This window comes from Phyllostomus hastatus, unplaced genomic scaffold (assembly GCF_019186645.2).
Source record: "Phyllostomus hastatus isolate PE091 unplaced genomic scaffold, TTU_PhHast_1.1 phas_contig_210, whole genome shotgun sequence".
NCBI classification, from domain to species: Eukaryota; Metazoa; Chordata; class Mammalia; order Chiroptera; family Phyllostomidae; genus Phyllostomus; species Phyllostomus hastatus.
Genome location: NW_025333737.1, coordinates 10,492,479 through 10,518,472, shown reverse-complemented (window position 1 = coordinate 10,518,472; position 25,994 = coordinate 10,492,479). Strand labels below are relative to the sequence as shown.

Here is a 25,994-nt window from a genome sequence, read left to right as displayed (position 1 = left end):
CACACACCTGTCCCAGACTGTATTGTTGACATAAGGGGTGTGACTCTCCAGAGCGAGCCAGTGATGATGTGATAAGATGCTCTCAGGTTTTCTGCTAATGCTTCCATCGAATGTGAGTTTCTCCTCAAATACTGGTGATCATGTGGTTTGGCTGAAAGGAAGAATGTTTAGGAACACTGAGTGAGCATACTGTTGGCGTCAGAATTTCACAGCTATCTGGCTCCTGCGTGACTGACTGGGTTGGACATCAGACCAGGGTTTTGATAAAAGGAGATAAGAAGAAAGTGGCCAAAGCAGGGAACATGCTTTGTTTAGTCTGAGTCAGAGGCAATGAGAAGCATAAAGAAAGAGCTAGTGCGAGAAGTTTCAAGTCTATTAGTAGGTAAGTCAAGACTTTAACTTTTAATGATGTATGATAGGAAAGATTTTTAGAAATCTATGATATCTAGATAGATGATGTTGGCTTTGGTCTGTGTTCTTCTGTCATAAGTATATTGCCTGTAATCTTGTCTTTAAAATGAATATTAATAAGGACTCATAATGATCATTCATTTTTTATAATTTATTAAATGATGAGCTACATTGTAATTAAAGATCATTTAGGATCTTTTCATTTTACATATGAAGAAACAGGCTCAGAGAGAGGAAAAGATTTTGTTCAAATACAACCATTGGTCAAGGTTTGGGATGGAAACAAGTCCCCTGACTCCTAATTCAATTTCCATCTGAGAATATCTATAAATCAGATTCAAATTTCTGTGTCTGCCCTCATCCGTGTGGCTCAGTCGATTAAGTGTCGTCCCACAAACAGAAAGGTCTCTGATTCAAATCCCTGTCAGGGCGCATGCCCAGGTTACAGGTGGGTCTCCTGTAGGGGTGCCTGCCCGAGGCAACTGATCAATGTTTCTCTCCCTCTCTTTCTCCCTGCCTTCCCTCTCTCTAAAAATAAATAACCAAAATCTTAATTTTTTTTCTGTGTCTTCTACTGGACTTTATCTGTTCTGGTTTTTAAGTCAGGCACATGTGAGTTTGAATTCCAGGTCCAATACTTCTTATCTGTGTGAATTTGGATAAATTACTTTACATTTATGAGCCTCAGTTTCTCCTCTGTGAAATAGGGGTCAGAGACCAGTGAGATAAAAGAGAAGATGTGAGTGGCGTCTCCAGCCCAGGGCTGTTCTCGGACTGGGCACTGAGGAAACGAGAGCTGATGTTGCTGGTGCCTGAAATCCCAGGTTGGGTTTCCCTCTAAAGAAGTAGCCTTTGATTGTGCAGCCAGTGAGTGGAAACTCTCTTACTGAATTTCAGTGGAATTTGACCTGACAGTTTTGATGTAAAATAAACATTCATATCCCCTTGTCTCTTGAAAGGCCAAGAAGATAGTAATTGTTTTTCAGAAACTAGTGAATGCTTCTTCCCCTGTGGTAGATCATTAATCAAAGAGTGATAGTGTTTGTTGACTTTCATGATCAGTAAGAGAGGAAGGTACACTTTTGAAACCATCACAAATCAAAAGCATTATGGTATATTATTTCATACCTATTAGGATGGCTATTATAAAAAAGAAATAAAGTATTGGCAAGAATGTGGCAAGGATATGGAGAATGTAGGGACCCTTGTACACTGATGATGGGAATATAAATTGGTGCAGCCAATGTGAAAAACCACCATACGGTGGTCCGTCCAAAAATGAAAAATTAACAACCACAGGATCCAGCAGTCCCACTTCTGGGTTTCTATCCAGAGGAACTGAAACCGGAACCCTGGAGGTGTCTGTGCTCCCCTGGAGCTGTCAGCTCCCAGACGTGCCCGCACTGGGCTCTGGGGATTGTCAGTGACAGTCAGATCGCCCTGTGCTGGCGCCATTCCCACGGAGGTTTCTGATTCTCTGTGCTCCCCTGTCCATGTCTCCAGTGTTGGAGGCAGTGATCTGCCTGGCGACCTCCCTTTTCTGACTCACCTAAGAAGAGGTGCTAATTTTTCAGCTTGTTCTGTTTTTTATTTGTCGTTAAGATGCTGTGAAACTTTCAACCTTCTTACGTGCCAGACCAGATCCATTAGTTTTTTTAAAACTAAAAATAATCACTATATTTTAAAATGAGAGGTACACCCTTCTAGAAATAGAGGACTATTACATATAGTATACGAGGCCTTTCTAGTGGGTATCCAGCCATGTAGTATGAAAAATAGAGACATTTATTGAAGAAGATACAAGATACAAGGAACATTGTACACAGGACAATAATGCCTTCGTCCTCTTTAAAATAAGCACCTTGGGACCTCACACAGTTCTCCCAATCACCATCAGCTGCCTTGTAATATTTTCCTGAATCTCACCAATAGTCTGAAATCTCTTCTCTTTCAAAGGTGATTTTAGCTTTGCAAAAAGTCAGAAGTCACAGGATGCTAAATCTGGGCTGTAGGAGGGCTGAGTCACCTGGGTGATTTGATATTTTGCCAAAAATCTCTGCATGAATTGTGATTTATGAGCGGGCACATTGTTGTGACGAAGTTGCCAATCACCAGTTGCCCATAGCTGTGGCCTTCTGAATCATCCAAATACTTTCCACTGAGGGATGTTCAAGCTGAATGCAAAATTTTATACAGATTTGTTGCTGTACTCACTCAGACATTTTGAATACAGCAGCCACACAGTACACATGCTCACTCAACAGCGTCTACCACCCCCACTGACTAGTACAGTCAAGTCATCATTGTTCACGCATGTGCATTCCAGTCCACTCTTGTTGGCTTCCAGGTTATATCAATGTTGATCAAGCAAACCATTTTTATTATATTACAGTGGTTGGACTTTTTCTGGACAGAAATCATATGTCTAATTTTAGCTTTAAGTTACTGGACTTTGGAGCTCATTCCCTGATTCCACAAATTTTCATGGGTATCATCCAATAGAGCAGTTAATTAATTATGTTATTAGAGCTAACTTTCTATATATTTCTATGTGGAGTAGGTAATTTAAGATGGTAATTCCTAAAGACAATAAAAAGGTGCAGGAGGAAAATGTTTTTGGAAAACAAGAATTCCTGGGTAAATTCTTAAGTCAACAGAAACAGCCCAAATATTCTTCCTAAAAATCCCAAAACTAAATCCAAATCAATCCTTATTTACAGCCTAAATTTATTTGAACTGAAGTTCAAATTCTGTCTCATCCAAGGATCCTTCCTATGATTTTTGGTAAATTTTTAGTCAACCCTCAGTGCTGACGGTCAGGGTGGAGTGCCCACAATGTTGCATTTTAGTTCCCTCAATTGCAGATGAGCTTTGCAAGAGGGATTAAAAGGAAATCAATGGCATAACCTTTAAGGGATCAGAGGCTAATACAGCAACCCAAGTATGTGAGGACTGTGCAGCTGGAACCTGTAATTTTTCCAAAGTCTCTCAGACAATTACATATTTCATCCTGCTGTATCTTCATCCGAATGTTGTAGAATACCTGATGGTTCTGGGCTGGTAAGAAACACAGCTCAGGTAGTTCACTTAAACATCTAAAAGTGATTCTTACTTTGCAAATGATTTCTGGAGTTATAAACCCTGAGATTCATGGCTGTCTCTCAGTCAGTGAGACCCTTAGCTGAGGCAAAAAATAGAACTTTTTCCTTAAATGAAGCACATCAGCAGGAAGACGGTGCATCCTGTCAGGTGTTGTTGCCTTGACCTTGCTGGAGGCATATTTCTTCATCTACTAGGGGGCTTTGTGATGTGTTACAAGTTTCACTGCTGAAGTGGACTGGCCATGCGTGTACAGAAGCTAAATAAGCCCTTTATGTATTACTCTGAAAGCCTTTTGGCAGTGCTGTACCCTTACATTTTAATTCAGCAATTAAATTTTCTTTTGCGATTGGAGAAAATTTTAAATGTAACTTCACCCTATCCTTCTACCCAGTATTACCAAATACTTAAGTATTACTTAAGCCTTGAGATGTAAAAACAACTTCATTCTGTAGGGGTTTTTTTCTCGTTTTCATCTAGAAAGCCATATTTTTTTTCCTCAGAGACGAATCTCTTGCTGCCAGACATCACATTCAAGGGGGGCACTTTGAAACTGGATACCTGCACCTCCCCCTCTCACCATGAGCCCTCTGACCTCTGCTATGCTTTTCTTTCTTGGGAATTCTTGAAAAGAAAATGGTGATGCTTGATTCTGAAAATCTGAACTATCCAGTTTAACATTGTAATCCTTCACCCAATCACGGCTGTAATAGCAAATGTTATTTAAAATGCATTAGCCTAAAAAAATGTGTCACTGAGAGATAGATAGACCCTGGTCAAGGGGACTCCCCTTCTAAAACTCTCTGCTGAGAGGGATGAAATTGAAGAGAGTGTGTACTTCATGGCAGGTTGATATTTTCTGCACAATTTTTCAAATTTTAAACTTTCTGATTTGTAGATACATGATTAAACAGTATACACCGAGCACAGAGGCTTGTATTAGTGTGTCACTGGGATGAAGTTAGTTTCCATTAACCTCAGTGTTTCTTCTTGTCATGCTCTTAGTTCTGTTCCAATGCAAGGCTCCTTCAGGGCGGTGGGTTCCTAAATGACAGTTAATGGATTGAACTGATGAAGTTGTGAGATGAAAATCATCATCATTTTGATTTACCATCCCATTCCAAAATGCATCTTAATTCAGAACATGCAAATTGTTCGTGAGGTTCATTCCCTTTGCTATGTGTCACTGTAGTTCACATATTTTAGTATTATATTCCATTGAGTGGCATGTTTCATCCTTAAAATATATATATAAAAGCCAAATATAAATAAGTGAAATAAAATACATCTGTTAGATTCTGGAGAAATTCTAGTCATTTATTTAAAAAAAATTCTTGGATGGTATCTTGAACAGCCATTGATTTAGATGTCATTGTGTTGTTTTGTCTGAGTCCCAAGATCAACTTCATATGTCTGCATGTGAAGAAAAAAAAGTTAAAGTTAGAGAAAGTTAATTTTGAACGGTGTTGGTGAAAAATGAAGGCCATGTTACACAGGCTGGAAAATGTGGCTTCTCTCTCAGCAACACAACCATGCCAAAGTAGGAAGCTGCGTTTCTTTGTGAGGAGAGTCACTGAGGAGCTGAGGGAAGGCTACAAAATTCCACCAAATGCTAGTAGTTTTGCTTTTAGCAAACAAAAAGACTGCAACCTTTCCTTCATATTATAGAAGAAAGGGTAAGTACGATCAGACTGAGGAAATAATTCAGATCTCATGGTGCCTATCTACTTCCTGATAAAGGATAGAAGCAAAAAACCATAATGCCATATTTTTCCTTAGGGACCAGGGAAGGTCATGTATTTGTTCATTTTTATATTTGAAAAGCCAATATGGAATGCCTATTGCCTTTCAGTCACCATGAAGGGTTAGAAGGACAGAGGAACCTGGGGGGTGGATGTCAACATGATGAAGAGAAGACCTTGAGAAGTTCTCAGTAGGATGGGGAAGAGAGCTGTGCATATATACACAATAATTTGTAGTCACAAGTGTGATAATAGAGCCCTGTGCTATGGAAGGATGCATTTTGCCTGGGAGAAAGGGAGGGTTTACTGAGGATGTATGGCCATCTAGTAGGTCAATGGTGCAGTATATAGAGCTGTTCTAGAATTTAAATTTCTCAGACAAACTAATTCATTTTCATTCTATAGGTGTGTTCTGTCCACTCTGAATGGCCCCTAAATGGAGCCAGGAGTCAGATGAAGCAGCTGAAACCTGGCAATGGAAAAATAGGGACTAGTAGGTGGTGTGCAGTGAATGACCTTTAATTTCAAGTGTTCTGTGAGTTCTGGTCTCTGGCAGCCAAAGTTAATTCCATGGCATAAGAGGGATTTAAATGCACCAAAAGCTTTTCCTTTGGAACTAGGCACAGTTTAACAAACAAAATTTCATCTGCATTCACAATTTCCTCTTCTTAATATAAATATAAGCCTATTATAATAGGTTTCTTTGAGGTTTAAGGTGCAGACCTTTCTGCCTTAGTGGTCACTGAAGTGTGTGCGTGTTTGTTTTATATTCGACCTAGACCTCAGCCAGGAGTTTGGGAGGTTTAGGAGCACTCGTAGGGAGAGGAGAAAGACAAGATGGAAAATTAGTTTAGAAAGGGAAGGGAGAAAGAGAACAGCTATTCGAGTGTAGAGCAGATTCTGTTTTCTTGGTCTTCCATACTCCTTCTCCCTCCCAGTTTTGTATTGCTTCCTGACGATTTGTGAAACCCAGCTTCCTGCAGCTCCTGGTCACAGCACTGTAAAGAAGTAGAGAGCAAATATGAGCAGTGTCTAGACTGAAACCAGATTATATCTAAGTGGGAGTAGCTTGGAACAAAATTTGTTGGTTTTCTGATATTCCGCTGTGAAGACCCTGAATAATCAATTATATAGACAATTAAAAAAAAAAGAATTTCTTAAGAGACTCTTGTGTGCTTTAATGGGTTAATATATGAGTGCCCTTTGTATTTTAAAAGCAACCTTGACATATTGATTTCAAAATATTTTAACTAATAGCTAATGATAAAAATACTATCACACCTTACTAAACTCAAATAATTACTTTGACTGGTAATGTAAATGTTGTGTTCCTTACTTTCAAGGTGATAATGAATTACTTTCTTTCTTTTTTTTACTGTTAGAATATTGAGGTTGCTGTCTTTACAGATTTAAAAAAATTTTGTTGAATTTATTGGGGTGACATTGGTTAATGAAATTATATAGGTTTCAGGTGTACAGTTCTATAACACATCATCTCTGTATTGTATTGTGTGCTCACCACCCCAAGTCAGGTCTCCTTCCACCACCATTTATTCCTTCTTTACCCCTCTTCTACTTGTCACCTTTTCCCCTTTTCCTCTGGTAATTACCATACTGTTATCTGTGTCGATGAGATATTTTTTGCTTAATTCCTTCACCTTTTTCATCCAGCCCCTCAACCCCCCTCCCCTGTGACAACTGTCAGTCTGCTCTCTGTGTCTATGAGTCTGTTTCTATTTTGTTTGTTAGTTTATTTTTAAATTATTTTTTAAAAGATGGTTCATCTTTTTTAATTTTGTTTACTTTATTTTTAGAGAGGGGAGGGAGGGAGAAAGAGAGATAGAGAGGGAAACATTAATGTGTGGTTGCTGGGAGCCGGTGGCCTGCAACCCAGACATGTGCCCTGACTGGGAATCGAACCTGCGATGCTTTGGTTCGCAGCCCATGCTCAATCCACTGAGCTATACCAGCCAGGACATTTGTTAGTTTATTTTGTTCATTAGATTCCACATATAAGTGAAATAATATGGTACTTATCTTTCTCTAACAGGTTTATTTCACTTAGCATAATACTCTCCAGGGTTCATTCTTGCTGTCACGAAGGTTAATATTTCCTTCTTTTTTATGGCTTAGTAGTATTGGGTTGTTGTTTTTTTGTTTAATGATTAGGAAAGAGGCCCGTGAATGAGAATCAGATTTCCTGCAGCCATCTACCTGTGTGCTTCCATCTGCTTTTGAATAAAGGCAACTCATTAAAAGGATAATCAAATTTTGTTTATTCAGATATAAACTTATAAATCAGAAATATATTCTGCTGGACCATATATCCTGATTCCCCCCCCAAAAAAATTCTATTCATGATTATAATAACAGAAAATGGCATAGTTTGGGAGATAATGTTAAAGGAAACTTTATAGTAAGATTTAAACTGTGGAATGGATACTATTTGAATGGTAGTAAGTCTCAGGGGTGTCACCCAAAAGAATTATGAAACATTAAAATATAGTTAAGGAATGAATGCAGTTGGGTAACACTTTCTATAGAATTTGAAGTAAAGATGATCATATTTTTTTTCAACTTTGTAATTTTGTCTTTGCTAAGATCTCAAGCTTTTAAATTTCAATTTGCTTATGCTATAAAATGAAAATCCCATGAAAGTAATCTTATAAAACCAGTTTGTTACTTTCTCTGTCTATAATTCAGTTGTGATTCAAGTGTTCACAACATCCAGGAAATTCCAGATCGGTATCTGCTTCTAGGAAATGAATAAAGAGCCCAGTCGGACCTCTGGTAAGTGTGCCTGGTTCAAGAGAGCTTGGTGTTTACTCGTGATGACCTTGAATATCACTTCTGTGCCCTGGCCCATGTGGCTCAGGTGGTTGGACACTGTCCCGCAAAGCGAAAGGTCGCTAGTATGATTCCTAGTCAGGGCACATTCCTGGGTTGCAGGTTTAGTTTGCAGTTGAGGTGTGTACAAGAGGCAGCTAATCAATGTTTCTCTCGTCAGTATTTCTCTCCCTTTTTTCTCCTTCCCTTCCAGTCTCTCTAAATAAATAAATAAATAAATAGTTTTTAAAAGGAAAAAGAAAATCACTTCTGTGACATTGAAAGCCCTAGTCTAACACTCAGAGGAAAAAATATTTTTAATGAAATGATAATAATTCAAGGGAGAAAAGTGGCTAAGACAGTATTTTGGCCCATTCATGGTAAAGATGAGACTGGAGTGTGGCATGTGCCACTTTCCATGTACCTTTGGATAACTGCAACATCCAGGACAATGAACATCCAATCAACACCTGGGCTCTGCTGATGTGCATTTCCTTCCTTGCAGAATACCTAGGAGTAGTCAGCTTTAATTCAGAGGAAGTTTCTCATTTAGATTAAAACCAACAAGTTCACTTCAAGTCTGCCCCAAGTACCATATGCAAAAACATATGGATGGGAGGAAGGCCAGTGACAAGGAGAACCTGGGACCCTGGCAGTCAACTTCTTCAAGGTTCAGATTTTTATTTGCAAAATGGAAATGATAATTTGTGTTGATTCACAAGGTTATAAGGATTAAATAAGATAACACACCTGAAGTACTTAGCATACTGCCAGACCTCTAGGGAATGCTACATAGGAGATAGCAGGTATCAATTGCTCAATATGGTTGTTTTCTTGCAGATTTTTCCCCCTGCACTGACTCTCTTTTACCTATACTTCAGTGATGTATTTGTATGTGTGTGTAGGGGAATAAGGACATTCCTTTGTCGTGATGTAAACTTTTCCTCAAAAAATTCTCAGAATGAGGGCAATGCAAATGCATTATGAGAAGGCTCATCACGTATGAATGGTTCCCCCACTGTGGTAAAGACCAAAAGAACCATGGCAGGGCATGTTACTGTTTTCCTTAGTTTACTAGGCTTATGGGTAAATTCTCATTGTTAGAATTATTACTGTTCACATAGAATTACTATAATGGTTAGGGTTATCTCTGGAGAGAACTCTGCTCCCTGGAGAGTGGGTACTTTGCCCTCCCAATGAAAGATAAGAAGATGGAGCTTTCTGCGACTCTCTAGCTTAGCGACTCTATTCTATTCATCTTTGGTGTCTACTGAGGCTAGCTGGACGTAGAGTGATGCCAATTCCTTCCACACACAGAGCAGGAGCTGCATTTTGGGGTTTTGTTTTTTTTTTGGAACTTAGATGGATGACAATATTGTATGTTTGAAACCCCCAGAAGCTCATAGATGACACTTTCGTGGATTGTGGAATTTCAGTCTGTTTTTGGCACTGTCACCTTGCTGCATGTGGCACTTAATAAAAAAATTCTCAGGCTTCCCCGAGCTTATGTTTTCTATCTGGTTGTCTTGGAACAAGTCCCTTTGTCCACTTACCAACCCAACAAATAGTAAAGAGTCAGGAACAAAAATGACCAGGATCCAGGTGCCAGAATGGATGTGTTTCTATGACATAATCCTGCTTTGTTTTGAGTTGTTTTGTTTTTCTTCATAGCTCTGAAAACTACTACCACCATCCTAGTCCGACTTAGGGCAAACTAAGGGAACAGGCTCCATGTATAGGTTATATGAGGTCTGTCCATAACAAGTCCAGCCATTGTTCATATAATGAGAATGGTTTGTACCACATCAGTGTAATCTGGCAGCCAAGGAGAGTGGACTGGAATGTACATGTGTGAACAAGGTAGACTTCACTGTACTAGTCAGTGGGGGCAGTAGACGCCATTGAGTGAGCATATGTACTGTGTGGCTGTCACATTCAAAATGACAGAGTAGAGCAACAAATCTGCATCAAATTTTGCATTAAGCTTGAACATTTCTTTGTGGAAACTATTTGGATGATTCAGAAGGCTGGAGCTACAGGCAATTGGTGTTTGGCAGCTTCATCACAACATTGTGCCCACTCATACCTCATGTCTCATGCAGAATTTTTGGTGAAACATCAAATCACCCAGGTGACTCAGCCTCCCTACGGCCCAGATTTGGCACCCTGCAACTTCTGGCTTTTCCCAAAACTAAAATCACCTTTGAAAGGGAGGAGATTTCAGACCATCAATAAGATTCAGGAAAAAAGGATGGGGCAGCTGACGGCAATTGGGAGAACTGTGTGAGGTCCCAAGGTGCCTCCTTTGAAGAGGACTGAGGTGTCATTGTCCTATGTACAATATTTCTTCTATCTTCTATCTTCATCAATAAATGTCTCTATCTTCATACTACATGGATGGATACCTTCTGGACAGACCTCATATACTCTTACTTAAAACCATTTGTACTCAAACCCAAAAGCTTTCTAACTCAATCAAGAGACTGTAGTGTTTGTTGTAGAGAAAACTTTTATACCTGAATTATAGTGTGCAGATTTATAGCTCCATTTTCAGAGACAAGACTGACTTACATGTCACAGGCCAGCAATATTACTGAATGTCAGAATTACATATTATACAGTCACCTGTAAGGTGAAAAAATTGGCTTATTTTATTCAAATACATTCAACTTAAAGCCATATGATAATTGTGTTATATGTTAAAAAGAAAGCAAAGGAAAAGTAGCTTCAATCTCATAGAACAATAAATTACTAATAAAGTAGAGGAATGTGAAAACGACTTATCCAAGAATCTTCTGTTCCACTTAAGTCATCTTAATTTGACAGTTGAGAAATTGAGACAAAAGGAAGTTAAATGACATCACAAAGTTACCAGTCAGGAAGTGGCAAAGCTGAGACCACAAGCCAGAACTCTCAAATTTAAGATCATTGTTTTTCCAAATGTGTAATCAAATGATGTCTTCTCTTCAACGTTATACAATCTAACAAGCCCCTACTATTTTCCCACATAAATACCCTCTAAAACACAGGAGTTTAAAGAGATTTCATGAAATGAAGCAGAATTTACCTTGTATTTTATTTCAGAAATCCTCTCCCCAAGAGTTATAGTTTACAAAACAAACTATGTACATCTACATAAAGTTGTTTATTTTTTTTATGGGACAGCTGATTGGAGGATGAGCAAGCTCCACCCATGTATCTAGTGGAATGAATCATGACCACATGCCGTCACCACGAGCCCCAGAGGTGAAATGCCTGGTGTCCTCTACACACTTCATTCTCCACAGAAGTCCGCCAGGGAAATGCTTATTAGTAGAAGCTGTTTTGTCTGTTCCTGACTAATTTGAGGGAAATGGTAGCAACTTGTTTCCTCTTAAATCACGATCCTTGGAGATCAGGGCTGTCATAGCACAAGCTAAGTCTGCGCGTTCAGATGACTCAACAGTTAGACTTTGCCAAATCAACTCATGAATACATCATCTTACTGATATATTTAGAGTGCCAGCTATGCATCAGGCACCTCACCTGTGCTCCCCAATCATGCTAGGGTTTTCCTTTCACAGGCCCACATGCAAATACAAAAACCAGTGATGGACTGTGCTTGCTTTGAGGAATTAGCCTGTTTCTGGGACTAACTTATTTGAAAGGGAGGCACTGATTGAAAATATGGTAACAACAACAACAACAAAAGGATGAAAAATTCACACTCTCTCTGGTCAAGTGTTAAAGGACTAGGAGACCAGCCAACAGGTGGAACACCAGTAGATTTCAGGTAGTAGGCAGCAAGCAAATCATTCAAGATCACAGTATCCAACGCAGAGATCAGAAGAGCTTACCCATGAGAGGTATCAGTGTCTGAACCTGAGTGTGAGTGGGGAAATTAGCTATTAGCATCAATGAGCATATCTAATTAAACAAATAAACTTACTGAAGTGGAAATGATAAGAACGCCTGGGTATACGTGTCTTCAGCAATTGTAGCCTATTTCATTTTTCTTTATGCTCAAATAACTTACACTTACGTTTGGGAGTTTGGCTCTTCCCACCACTGAACCCTTCTCATGTCTTGCCTCCTCTCCTCCAAGGATCTATACATCATGTCACCTGTCACAAGCTTAGAACTGCTGAGATGAGTATTTTCAACTGATTACTGTTCCCTGCTCTCCTCCAGTTACTGATACCTGAGCCGGGCCAAGTCAGTGGACTTGAGACTATGTGACAAATTGAATATACCACACAGTTCGGTTTCTTGCCTCTCAATCCCTGTGGTTCATTCATCTGTAGGTCTCTCTGTCTCTCTCTCTCTCTCTCTGAAGTAAATCTTAGGCACTGTGATAGACAGGCCATGATGCCACACTCTAAAGCATGGTGGTGTTGGTAATTGCAGTCATGTGAGAGAAGTCTCTCTTGTAGAACTTGACAACAGTAACCCAGTAAGAGCAGAACATGGGTCATTTGAGTTCCTGCTTTAAAAAGAAGCAGACTTTTCTTTTTTGATGTTTCCCTTCACTGCTTACCACTTCAGAAATCTAGTGAACAACACTGGGAGTGCTGGGACAGTTACACAACATTCAAACCCCAGCCTTTGATAAGCTCTGATCTCTAGGAAAAGAAAAATAGAAAAGTGACTCACCAGCCATCTACAGTTCATAGAATTATAGCAAAATATGTTAGTTCCATAAAGGAAATGGAAATACTCATCTTCAAAAAATATAAGTAGGAGAATTTAATATTGTCAATTAAATCGTGTTTTCCATATAAAACACATGGCGATTTCCTTTTAGCTCAAGCAAACAAATATTGTTTGCGTGTGGTACCCCCACTTGGTGTGTGTGAGCAAAGTTCCCCAGGAAGGGCCTGACACTGATTGATTGATTGATAGATATTTACTTATTTATATTTAAGAAATGAAGAAACACATCTTCTTAAATGTGAAAAAATTTAAAAAGGTCTTTAAAATTTCTACTTTCTTTAAAAATATAGCAAATAAATTTCATTTAGCAAGTTTATTAGCATTAAAAACCCATTTCCTCTGTTTTGCTTTGTTTTTGTTTTTTTTAATTGTAATCCTAGTACTGGCTCTTTCTCTTGTTTCTCATTTGTCATCCTGTCCAGATCAATACATGGCCTTTGTCCCTGGATGGAACAATTTCTTGTTGCTTTTCTGTTTGTTGGCTTGCTGATAAAATATCAAGAGATTGAGACTTTTAGTGAATCTTTTAAAACTCAGCTTTCTTTTATTTCCAGAAGTCTGCATCCATTCAATTCTATGGGGTTGGTGGGATTTTATTCTTGTTTTAATCTTGGCTCTGTTTCTGGTTTGACATAAAAGAGGTTTTCTTAAGTGGCTGTAAAACTAATGCATATTATTAACACAAAACATTCTCAGAGGCACAGGAAGTTTTGGAAATGACCTTTGGTACTGGTCATCTGAGCCAATTCCTCAGGAATCGATTTAATCATAGAAGGGATGTTTACAAGAAGATCTGCAGTGCACATACGTGTGTGCATGTTTTATAGGTTGTTTTCTTGGATCAGCATTAACAATGTAATAAGAAAGTCCAAGCACAATGTGGGTGTTCCTGTTACTTTGTATTTACATCGGATCCTTGTAAATCCTTTCCAAAGAGTGAGATTCCTAGACAGAGAAGATTCTGAACTCTGGACATTATTGAAAAACCAGATGAGATATATTGAAAAGCATTTGCTTTGGATATTTTATGTAAGTGGACTAGTGTCATAGAATTGCGTGAAAACTCCACAAAATGATAACAAAATCTAACTTTAAATGAAACAAGAAAAGAACATTTCAAGGGTAAGAAATTGCTGGATAAAATTAAAGAATGTGTCACTACTAGGTAGATATGCTATAAGAATCCTGTGATTAAGATCTGGAATGAATAGAAGAATTTAAAAACCAGAGCTAGACTAGACTTATTGGGATGATTACTTTGTAAGGTATATAAATGTCTAATCACTATTTTGTACATTTGAAACTAATATAATATTGTATGTCAACCATAATTGAAAAATGAATTTTTTAAAAAACATTTAAAACCAGAGCTAGTATAAAGATGGAAGATGAACCCTGGCTGGTATAGCTCAGAGGACTGAGTGCGGGCCTGAGAACTAAAGTGTCACTGGTTCGATTCCCAGTCAGGGCACATGCCTGGGTTGCAGGCCATGTCTCCAGTATGGGCACTAGAGGCAAACACATTGATGTTTTTCTCCCTCTCTCCCTCCCTTCCCCTTTCTCTAAAAATAAATAAATAAGATCTTTGAAAAAAGATGGAAGATGAGCTGGAAAGATAATCTAATCTAATCAATAAGGCACTCTATGGTGTTAGAAGGAAAGAAGCTCTTGAATAAGTTCTTTGCCTTTGTCATATTTACCGTCTCTTAGGATGAGAAGGTAAGTGGTATTATTAAGGACACATGAAAAGTACAGAGGTAGAATGATTTATTATGTCAGCACAACACTGAACAGCTATCTGGAACTCACCACAGGGTAAAGAAAAAGTTTAACTCTTCATTTGACTATTTAGGTCAAAATTAGTATAACTTTAGTTTTGAAAGTGCAAATTAGTTTTCCCGAGCACCTAATATGTGAAGGAACAATTTGAACATAACTTGTGTTTGCTTGAGCATAAAACAGAATTTGAGCAAGCATCATGTTTGCCTATATGTGACTTTGTCCACAAGGTGAATGAGAAAAATGGCACCTAACTCAGCCGAGCTGCATGGGAATGCCCAAAACACACGTGCCCAGGCTTCGAAGAGCTCCTCGGTTCACTGTGTGTGTTAGGAGCTCCCTCACCTACACCTGCAGCTACAACTTCCCATCAAATCTCAGAACCGTTTTCTACCACTTCACAGTAACTCACAAGCTGCAAACCTGTCTTCTGATGCCCACTTCCACAAGTAAACCTCGGGCCTTTCCCAAGGCAAAGTGTCCTATTTATTGTTGTATTTATATATCCCTTAACATTGCTCATGTGCAAAACTATGCCATCCCTTTTATCAGGTTACTATCTATCTTAAAAATGTATATATGTATATGTATATACACACACACATATATATGCATATATATACATATACATGTATATTTCTGATAAAAATTTTGCGTGTTATGCTGCTAGCCCTATTTTCCCTGTAACTCCTATTTTCTTTTTGTAGATCATGCATAGCATGGCAATTTTTAAAACATGTATGTCACATTATAACAGAACTGCTTCACCACAGCAGGGAACTCATGGGTGATGGGTGAATGTAAAACACTGACCACTGTAATGCGCCAGAACTCTGAGCCCTGGAGATGCTGTTTCCTACAGATGGCATCTGTTCAGTACCCTCAGTCATTAGTGAGGAAATCTGAACACGTTACTTTGTCTTCATTTTCAGATTTGCCCTCTGGTCCTTTCATTCCTAATGCTCTATGGCTTAGTTTACCTAGGATGAACCTAACCAGTTGGCAGTAGCTCATACTCTGCGATGGGTTTTCCAAAGATCAAATGGACTATTTTGCTGCCTTTTCAAAGAGAGCCACACAGGAAGGAAAACAAGAAATTCAACTTTTAAGCTGGGCTATTCATGGCCTCTGCTAAATCCTGGCAAAGAATTGTGGTTTTTCATTACAATTCATCTCACTGATTTCCTAATGGAATGAACTGGTCTTTTTATTAAGACCACGGGAAAGTAAAGTTGAGTTACCCAAGTCATTAAGGGTTGTTATCTGATGAGTGAAAAATGAATTCCTTTTCAATATGCATTTGGGGATTCCTATGTGTTCGTCCACTGGGCACTGGGTTCTACTGTGTGAAAACTGGCCCAAGGGAAAGGAGAAGGTCAGTCTTGCATACTCTGTTCTGCTAGAACAATGTATGCCTTTCTGCTCTGTGCACAGGCAAAATGACATAGATGAGCCCAGTAATTGGAAACGTAGTATGAACAGTTGTATTTCCTACTTTCAAGAGATCCCAGCCATTTCACCCTTTCTAGAATATTCTATCCTTACAACCAACAAGTATGTTATTTTATTGCTTTCTTAGCTTTTCAGTTAAAGCGCTCGCACGCACACACACACACACACACACACACACACACACACACACACACATTTGCATGCATAGTAACATTTCCTTCTCCTACAAACCCCAACTCCATTGAGATATCGATTTGTATAAGGGAGAATGAAAGAGAATATACATTAGTGTTTAGCAATCTGTTTGTGAACTACATAGATCAAGATAAGAGAAATCACTATGGCAAAGTAAGATTTCTAGAGCAATTGTATGCAGAGGTTTGCCTACATCATTCTGCTGATTTTGGCTCCATTCTTCCCCCCCTATGCATAAAGCAAAGTAAATAGTTGAAATGTGAAATATGCTGTTTTCTAGGCTGAATGTGGTTTGAAGGTATTGAAAATGGGACAATATAATATAGTCAATATATTGCAGAAAAATATTTCAAGATGTATTTTATTTTCAGATAGCACTGTACAAATGCAAAACCAAATGCAAGATTTTGGGGCCTCTAAAATCTCTCAGTAACTACTTCCATTTCAGCCTTCACTAAGTCTATATTTTATACTCTACAGTAATAGCAACCTATACAGATGACAATGGAAATAAGAAATGTACAGAAATGTATAGGAATCTTCCATTTTGAAGATTAATAATTGCTGGGAACATTTACATGAGAGCAATAGCAAATAACTTTTAAGATTATAAGACTACATATGTGACTATATTTTTTGTGTCAAATAGACTGTTTCCACACTAATCAAACCCAACCACTTAAGCTGAAACTTCAAATGACTGCTTTGATTTTAAAAAAATGCAACAAACTGAATTGTTTTGTCCCTTTGCCTTGATATATACACATAATCTTCTGTTAATTCATTCATTTGATTGTTAAACATGTGTTTATTGAGCACATATTGTGGGCCAGGTACTGTGTTGGGCATTGAGTAAGCAGCAAGGAACAAAAAAAGACATAATCCTTGTTCTTATTTAAGTAGGTTCATTTTGTTACTGTACGGGCAGATGGAAAAATAAAATAATATACCTAGAAGAGATAATAGAACCATGCAACTCATTTATTTTGCATACTTATAAACTAAGTTTCAAAGAAAGAAAGTGTCTTGACAAAGGGCATCCCCCTGATTGATTGTCAGTCCAAGAGTAGAATCTAATTTTCTCACTTTTTCTTTGGTGATAATGCTTCTACAATCAACTACTTATACTTAGTTGATTAATATTCTTGTCATTAAGCAATGAAGAATCTTCAGAAAAATTCCCACCACATACTCGGATAAAGAAAACTCAGTATTTATCTTTGACTCCTAATTTCACTCCCATTGCTTGGTTTTCTGAGCTGCTAAATAGCAGCATAAAGGCATGCTATTCCATTTATGTCTGCCTAATTCTATCTCTATCTGCTAACCTCAATGTTCATTACTAACTTATTCTGTCTCATTTACTTTTCCCTTTTGTACCCCCAACCCCCACCTGTCTTTTTCCACTCAAGTTGAGCCACCTCTGGGCCAGATTCACACTTCTGACCCTGGCCTTCGGGGGCTTGCCATTGCCTACCAAATCAAGTGCATTAGTCCCATCTGGTGATCTAGCCCCCGTCACTGTTTTCAGTCTGCTTCATGACAGGTGTCCCAACCCATGAGCAATCTGGAGCACTATGCTTTCTCCAATAGTTTCTCTGTTTTGTCTTTGTTCCTGCTTTTCTCTAGGTTCAGAGTACATTCACAATCTTCTCAACCTCTTGAAAGTTTATCGGCTCATTGTGAAATAACCACTTGCATGGAACTTTCACTGATTTCCACCAGTGGATGGAATTATCCTTACTCTGCTTCTATAGCAAATGGTTTGTGCTTCTTTTAAGCATGCATATTACCTAAAATCCAACAGTTTTGTTGTTGTTTTTAAATACTTATTTTATTGTACTACTAAACTAGTAACCTCCCTGAGGGCAGACAGGGAGCTATGTCTTATCCAAATTTGTAGCTGTGATGTTTAGCATATTCCATGGACTACAGCTGGTGCTTCATCTGTATTTAAATCAAATTCTAATGTATATATACATGTCTGGGCCTAAATTTTAAAAGACGAGGATCCTTTCCTACCTCCTTCCCTTCTGCTTGTTCCTTTTCCCTGCTCCCTCCTCCCATCCCCCCTGCCTTTCTATCTCTTGTGGAAAAATGCAGAAATGCTAATTCTGTATCTATTCTACTACATAACAGATGTAAGAATCAGTGAAATAGTTCAAGGAGTTGCTGTAGTTGAGCAATGTTCAATTTTTGCTATGTGAGTGACCCACACATCCTACTAATATGAGTGCATTTAAACAAGTTCATTAAAAAAAAAAAGGCAGAATGGACTTGATTATAGTAAGAAGATGCACAATGTGAAAGCAGGGATGAAAGAGTCAGGACCTGAATGGACCAGGAAGAAGGAGATGGCGGTCAGTGGCCTTCACATCAGATCTATTGGGAAGTCCAGAGCTCAGGTGAGGACATACACCACTGTGAGTACTACCAGAATGGATCAGGGCGGTGGAGGGGGGGGTGTGGGCTGAAAAAACAGGAATCATTCTGAGTTGTGCAGATACCTTAAGCATACACTAAATAGTCATACAAAATATTACACCAAGCAATAAAGTTACTAGATGTATTTGCTTTGCACTGAGCTGTACATTTGTCAAAAAGAGACACTGTTGGAGCTTCCTGGGTGGAGTAGGAAACTGGGCCCCATAAACATCAGGCAGGGAGAAGCTGAAGGAAGAGGCAGGCCACTCCAGAATGGTAGGTAGCAGGTTTAATAGCAAGAGAGCTTACTTATAGGCTTGGCTAGGGGGGCACAAGACAAACAGTTTCCCTGCACCGGCCTGCCAGATCTTAAAAGTTAGTATAGGGGCCCTAAAGTTAGTATAGAGGGGTCAGTCCTACAGCCAGTCCAAAGAGTTGCCTCACCACATTTTTGTCTCCTGGCTGTCTCCTTGGGTTATTTCCACCTTGGGGAAGGCAAACAGAATACCCAGCTCCAGCTCAGGGGACAAACTGGTGGCCACATCTCCCTGAAGGCCTTCCCCAGCAGGTGGAAGGAAGTTAATAGGGTTCCACCTATTGGGGAAGGTCATCAAACTTCAGATTTTGAGATCATTATAATTTAGTTGTATTTAGTTATTTCATTAGCTGATATTATTGGGAACTAGAGGTGCCCAAATTAATCTGTCATTGCCATAGTTAGAAATGATCGTGCTTTTACTTGGGGACTGATGAAATTCAGTCTGGGGCTCTTTGGTGATATATAATCAAGCCAATCCATACGGTTAGACCAAGGAAAGATTTGCTTGGCTGACACTCAGGCAAACACAAGTGGTAGTGAGCTCTGGTTCAGCAGCCAGACCACCTGGGTTCATATCCGAGGGTCATTATTTGTTAGACATGGAGCCTTGGACAGATAACATAAGATGCTTGTCCCTGACTCAGTTTCTCCATTGGTTAAAGGTGAAAAAATGAGCAAGGATACACATAAAAAGTGTCTAAAACAGTATCTGCTACTAGTATACACTCAGAAGTGTCTTATTGTTTTTATTTAGGTTCTAATTTCATCACCACAGTAAAATTATACAGTTGGAAAATTTCAGAAAAAATCTACTTCAGTTTTTTAGTTACTTATGTGGAACCTAGCACGATGCAGCAGACATCATCTTAATTTAATTGTCTCATTTGAAATGACATCAACTTACATAATGTACATTTGATTCACATTTTGTACACATCACCACCTTTAAGAAACTGTGATTTCATCATTTAAAAAATAATTTATTGCAGTATTGTGCATTATCTTATGAAAATGCTGAACTGGATTACTGCTTAAGGAAAAAAATTCAAGTTGATTCCTCCTCCCGCCCCCACTTTTTATCATATGCATTCTGCTGGGCTTGGAACATCATAATATACAGAGAGCCCTTTAGTATTTAAACAGAAGAGAAAGGAAGAAACAAAGGAAGGCATGCAGGCAGGCAGGCAGGCAGGCAGGCAAAAGACAGTTGAGCAGAAACTTTTAGAGTCGGAGTTGTAGTTATTATGATACGGGGCTTTTTGATTTGTGGTTTGAGAGACTAGCTGTGTGAACTTGATCTTTACCAAGGAAAAATCCCCTCTGCATAAGCAAAGGCATCACATTTCAGTTATATTTCCTTAGGAGATTCAGAAGTTCTCAAGTTCTCCCTTCTCCAAATACAAACATCAGCCCAGTCAGATTTCTCCTCCGCACAGGAGAAGTGAAAGGGCACGTGACTCCGCTAGACAAAACAAGAAGCTATACAGACTCCTGGAAATGTCTAGAGTTTGAAAAGTACCTGATGTGGAAAAAAATTAGAAGAGACATAGGAATGGAAAATTCCTTTGCCGGCTTCCTGTTCTCCTTCCTGCTAAGGTGGGATTAGTTACCAGCTGTCAAAAGAAATATCACTTTTAATTCTTATTGGGGTGGGGGAAAGGAAAGTGTTAGGGGAAAAAATGTCTCGGCAGAGAGGGAGGCAACCAGGGCCTCCCGTTTTACCAGTTATCCCTGCCGTTTGAAAGAGGCCAGGAGGGCCAGAAGGAGGAGAGGATCATGCCTCCACATGAACATTGAAGAAGAACTGAAAATCGTATGCGGGGAAATTAATCTCCTTCACGTGTTTCCTCATGATGTCTTCAGTGTGGTAATGAAGTAAGTTAGGGGTTTGGGGCTTGACCTTTTAAGGTAAATGTAGAATTAAAAGTAAAATAGTCTTTCAAATGAGGGCACCTTTTATATTTTTTAAAAGTATTTCAATTACTGTTTGCATTCAGTATTATTTTACATTAGTTTCAGGTGCACAGCAGACTGGTTAGACAATCATATCCTTTCCAAAGTGACCCCCAAACATTTCCAGTACCCGCCTGGCACCATGCATGGTTATGACTGTATTCCCTATGCTGTGCTTTACATCCCCATGACTGCTTTGTAACTGCCAATCTGTACTTCTCAGTCCCTTCATCCTTTCACCCAGTCCCCCAATTCCCCTCCCCTCTGAAAGTGATCAGTCTGTTCTCTGTGTCTGTGAGTCTGTTCCTGTTTTGTTTGTTCGTCTACATTGTTCTTTAGATTCCACAAATAAGTGAAATCATGCAATGTTTCTCTCTCTCCTACTGATGCATTACTTGGCCATAAAAAGGGCATCTTGGCATTTGTGGCCATGTGGTTGGACCTGGAGGGTACTGTGCACAGTGAAATCCGTCAGTCCGATGCCAGCTTCTGAAATCCAGTTGGCCACCATCAGTGCCTCTCCCATTCCTCAGAAAAGATACTTCCTTCAGGAGGGTGGCGACTTTTCCATTTACAAGCACTTCTCACAGAGGACTAGGATTTACCGAATGTGTAGGCATACCTTTAAATGTCTCATCACACCTGCGGCATGCTTGACAGTTCATAGAGGTGTCTTAAGGCACGACTTTGGGTCACGCCCACAACACCTGTGAATCACAGCAGTCAATGGGGGTGGGATGTGGGGGCGACTCAGAAGCCAGCTCTCAGGCTTCCTGAGACCCACTGGGCTGGAGTGTCTCAGAGGTTGTCAATTCCATGGCCATGACTGCATCCTTCTGCACTGACATGAGAGCTTCTTGACAAGGTTAAGAAGTGAGATTCACAATGATACACATAAGTGCATCTTAATTCTGTCTTCATACAACAGAGGAAAAGACTGGAGTAAAGTTTGCCAGAGGAAATCGAGGCTTGTGATTAGTTTTTATCACCCTTTTTGTACTCTTACTCAGATTTTCTACAGTAAACACAGGTAACCTTATCATCTGGGAGAGATTTTTTAAGGTGTTCTTCCCGCTCCACCCCACACCCTGGGAAGGCTAATGCAGCTTTCCACTGTTAGCACAGTTCATTCAGTGGATCAAGCTCTTTCAAATGACGCCATCAGTTTGATAATTTTTATTTAAGTAATTTGCGGAAATATTGTGCTTCAGCTTATGGAAATGCTAGACTGGATTGCTTCTCGAGGAAGTAAATTCTAGTCAACTTTGGTTTTTCTTTTTTCCTTTGCATCATCTATGTTCTAAAGGGCTTGGAACACTAAAACACAGAGTTGTTCAGGGGGAAATGGAACCCAACGAAGGAGAATTTTGAGAGCTGGGGTGATAAAGAGAGGAGAAACTCTGATGGTGTGTGGAGTCTCTGGGCAGCGAGAGGGCTGTGGCTTTCGGAGGGTGAGAGATGGACAAGGAGTACAGGAAGCTCATTGAGACTGTGGACTGGAAGAAACGGTCAGGAGAGCAAAACATAATAAGTGTTTTGTATACTTTCTTAATGAGGAAAAGCATGCATTTCTTAGTGTCTCCTGTACTGCAGCTTCCGGCTAGACATCTCATTGGATGCAAAGATGAATAAGCTTCAGTCGGTTCTTACCACCCATGTTCGTGATGCAGCGAAGGAGATGGCACGTGCCACCAGGAGCCGCACTGTGTGGATTGAAAGGGAGAGTGTGTTTAGAAGTTTGTTTCTTTAGAAATTATTTAAAAATGACTATAGATCGTTTAGAGAAGGCAAGGAAGGAAGGCATTAGTTAAAGGAAACTTGAAGGAAAGATAGGATTTTTTAAAGAGTTTACTTTTACAGCAGTTTTAGACTTACAGTGAAATTGAGGGAAGGCATAGAGATGCCCCGTGTACCCCGGCTCCCACCCATGGACAATCTCCTTTATCACCAACATCACTCGCCAGAAATGATACATTTTTTAGCAAAAATGAGCCTAGCTGGACACTTCATTATCACCTCAAGTCCATAGTGTTCCCAAGGCTTCACCCTTGGGTTTGGACAAGTCTATAGGAACTTATATACATCATTGTAACACCACGCAGAGTCTTTGCACTGCTCTAAAAATCCTCTGCGCTCTGCCCGTTCATCCTGCCTCTGTTAGCCCTCCACCCGCCGCCCCCTGATCTTTTCATTGTCTCCGTAAATTCACCTTTTCCAGAGTGTTCTCAAGCAATACAGGGTGGGGCAAAGGTAGGTTCACAGTTGTGAGTGCGAAACAAAGAGTGTATTCTCATATTATTATTATTTATTAATTATTGTACTTTTCCATATGAACAACTATAAACCTACTTTTTCCCCACCCTGTACCTATTTCTCCATGTTTTTTCAAGGCTCGATAGCTCATGTCTTCTTTTGCACTGAATACTATTTCATTTTCTGGATATACCACAGTTTATTTACCAGCTGAGGGAAGTCTTTTTGTTTTGGCAATTATGAACAAAGCTGCTATAAACATCCATGTGCAGGTATTTGTGTGGACATAAACTTTTAACTTTTTGGGGTGAAGATCAAGGAGCATGGTCGCTGGATGGTACTTAGAAAGGTAGGTTTTTAAATGATAGAAATTTGGTTGACTTGAAGTTCCCCATGTGATAATCATTAATCAGAAGGGAGGAACATGGTCTTTGAAGAACAATGAATTGTGTGATTTACAAAGCTCAGGGATTGGCAAGCAGTTTTCTGTAAAGGGCCACACAGTAGATATCTCAGGCTTTGAGGGCCACGTGGACTCTGTCGAGACTCTGAAGGTCTCTGTTTTTCCACTTACATGTGTGTATGGGTGTGTCAGATGTTCTGGGAATTTACTTCAAACAAAGAAATGAAGCCACACTGTGATGACATGACTCAGTGGGAGCTGGGAAGACATCCAGCTTCCCCGTCTCGCTTCCTGCGCTGCCTCCTCTGTGGTCTTTTTCATGCTGTGCAGTTCAGATGCCTCATCTCCTCAGATCAGTCCAAACACGCACCCAAACACAGCCACCTTCCCTGAAACCCACCTTGCAGGGCAGAGGGAGTTACGTGCATCACTGTGCTCTTTTAAACGTCCTTTTGGATGGAACACTGACACAGGGAGCTCAGCTTTCCAGCAAGCCAGTAATTAAACAGAGTAATTGATCATACTAAAGTATCAAGTCAGGTTTATTAAGGATACACCAGAATGAAAGTTGCTGTAATTAGTATGAAAGTATAGATATCTTTCTAGTGTTCAGATTTCTTTGCAGAGAAGTTAACCTCGGGGTCCAGTACTTTACTGACATTTATGGGTGATTGACAAGGTTGGTCCCTTGGAGGGTTCAAAATCTTTTCCCTGTTACGAACGAACAGGTTGCATTTTGTGTGCCATCAGAATGTAAACGCCTGAACAGGTTTGGAGCACTAAGGATTTGCCTTAGGTTGGTGTTTGTGTTGTTGTTGTTGTTGTTGTTGTCGTCATTATCAGTGCCATTTTACAGGAGAAGAAACTGAGGTGCACACAGGTTAAGCAGCTCCCAGAGTCACAAAACTAATAAATAGCGACACCAACATTGAAATCTAATCTTGCTTCCTTGAGTGTTCATATTTTTAAAAGTGGAAACACAAAGCAAACAGCCCCCAAACAGCAACTCTGGTCAGCACCTAGAAATGGCCCCTTCAGTTTGGAGGGTCAGCCAAACTGGATGGGGCAACCAGACCCCCTGGTTACCAGTGCTCTTTGGAAAAAAGAAAAAAATACTAATTCCTCTCCTAGTACAATACCGCTTTTGAGCGCTCTTGGTTACACCTCTCCCAGGGTTGGAATTGCTTAGAATTGTTATTTAGTTTCTCGTGGACGCCTTTCACATTTTTAGGAACTCTCTTTAGATGCTCCTATTTTAAAGCCAGCTCTACACCTACCCGTTCAATTTTCTGACTTCTAGTCAGCCACCTCACCTGCATGACCCCCGCCACATTCCTTTTCGCCCCTGAGAACCGGGGGCTGGGCTGGAAGAGCTGTCTGCACACAGACTGCACATTCTGGTGTGGCCCACAGCCAATCTTGTGTTTATCCTCTCTGTCTCAAGCTGCAGTTCTGGGCTTGGGAGAGAGGGGACCTTCCACCCTGGTCTCTGTCTTCTATTTCTCAGGGCTTCTTTGGAACTGGGCGGCACTTGGTAAATAATCACTAAAAGCATGTTGAATAAAGGCAGGGATGGATGCTTAGCTATTTCTGGTTGTCTTGTCTCAGTTTTCATTGGCATTCAATCTCAACTCTCACCTGCTATGATGCAGACAAAGACTTCTGGTTAAGAAGGGTTTCTTTGCATTGCTCAAAGTCTGAAAGCCGGCAGGAAGAGTTCCATGGGTTAGCTCCCAGCACCCCTGTTTGTAAATATTTGAGTCACTTACTGGCATTGTTGAGCATATTTCTGGCCCAAGAAAATTTTTCTACTTTATATCCCTGACCGACTGGAAACTTAGTCAGGGTTTGCTTGAATGACCTTCACACTGTACCTTCTCCACAGGTACAGAGGTGGGGAGGTAACCTCAGTCTCAGCTGACCGGCTATCGCCCGCTTTATAAGATGCCAAAGGCTACCCATGGAGATTCCCAGGGTGGAATTGTAGGAACAAACAATGTCAATGGTTAACCCAGGTTCTTGGTGTCTGGACCTTTTCTTTCCTTTATTATTAACCAGAGAACGTTTTTTCCCAGTGCTCAGCCGTGGGCACCCAGCTCACAGATCTTCTGTGGGGAGAGTGAATAAAGGTAAGCTTTGTTCTATTTTTGTTATTATACAGGGTCGTGCAGCCTATGCTGTGCCCATGCTGGATTCTGTTTAGGGAGCCGCAGTGCTCTGTATCCAGCAGTATAAATATCAATGTTGAATTAAATACAATAAAGGTAATTTCATTTCCTATCCAAGTGCTTCAAGTAGGAGTCAGGGTGTCATCCCTTGAGTTCTTTTGAAGATTTGGTCAGAAGTAGTTTCAAATTAGTCTTTACAGAATTTATTAAACAATCTTCGTGCCATTATATGTGTAAATGTCTAAAAGTGATGTCATCATATATCCATATTCAATACC

The 25,994-nt window shown here is 39.8% G+C and overlaps 1 protein-coding gene across 10 annotated transcripts in view; it reads left to right on the top strand.

Moving 5' to 3' along the window:
- Window positions 1–304: 304 nt before the first annotated feature.
- The window catches only part of KCNJ16 (potassium inwardly rectifying channel subfamily J member 16), a 71,803-nt gene continuing 46,113 nt past the window's right edge, over window positions 305–25,994 (top strand). For 8 of the 10 annotated variants that reach the window (XR_006785476.1, XM_045837490.1, XM_045837491.1 and 5 more), the window contains exon 1: window positions 25,518–25,677. The gene's annotated coding sequence lies outside the window, so the exon portion shown is untranslated. Of the gene's footprint in view, window positions 383–25,517; window positions 25,678–25,994 lie in introns of those variants that run through there. The other 2 variants (XM_045837499.1, XM_045837495.1) reach the window with 2 other exon arrangements.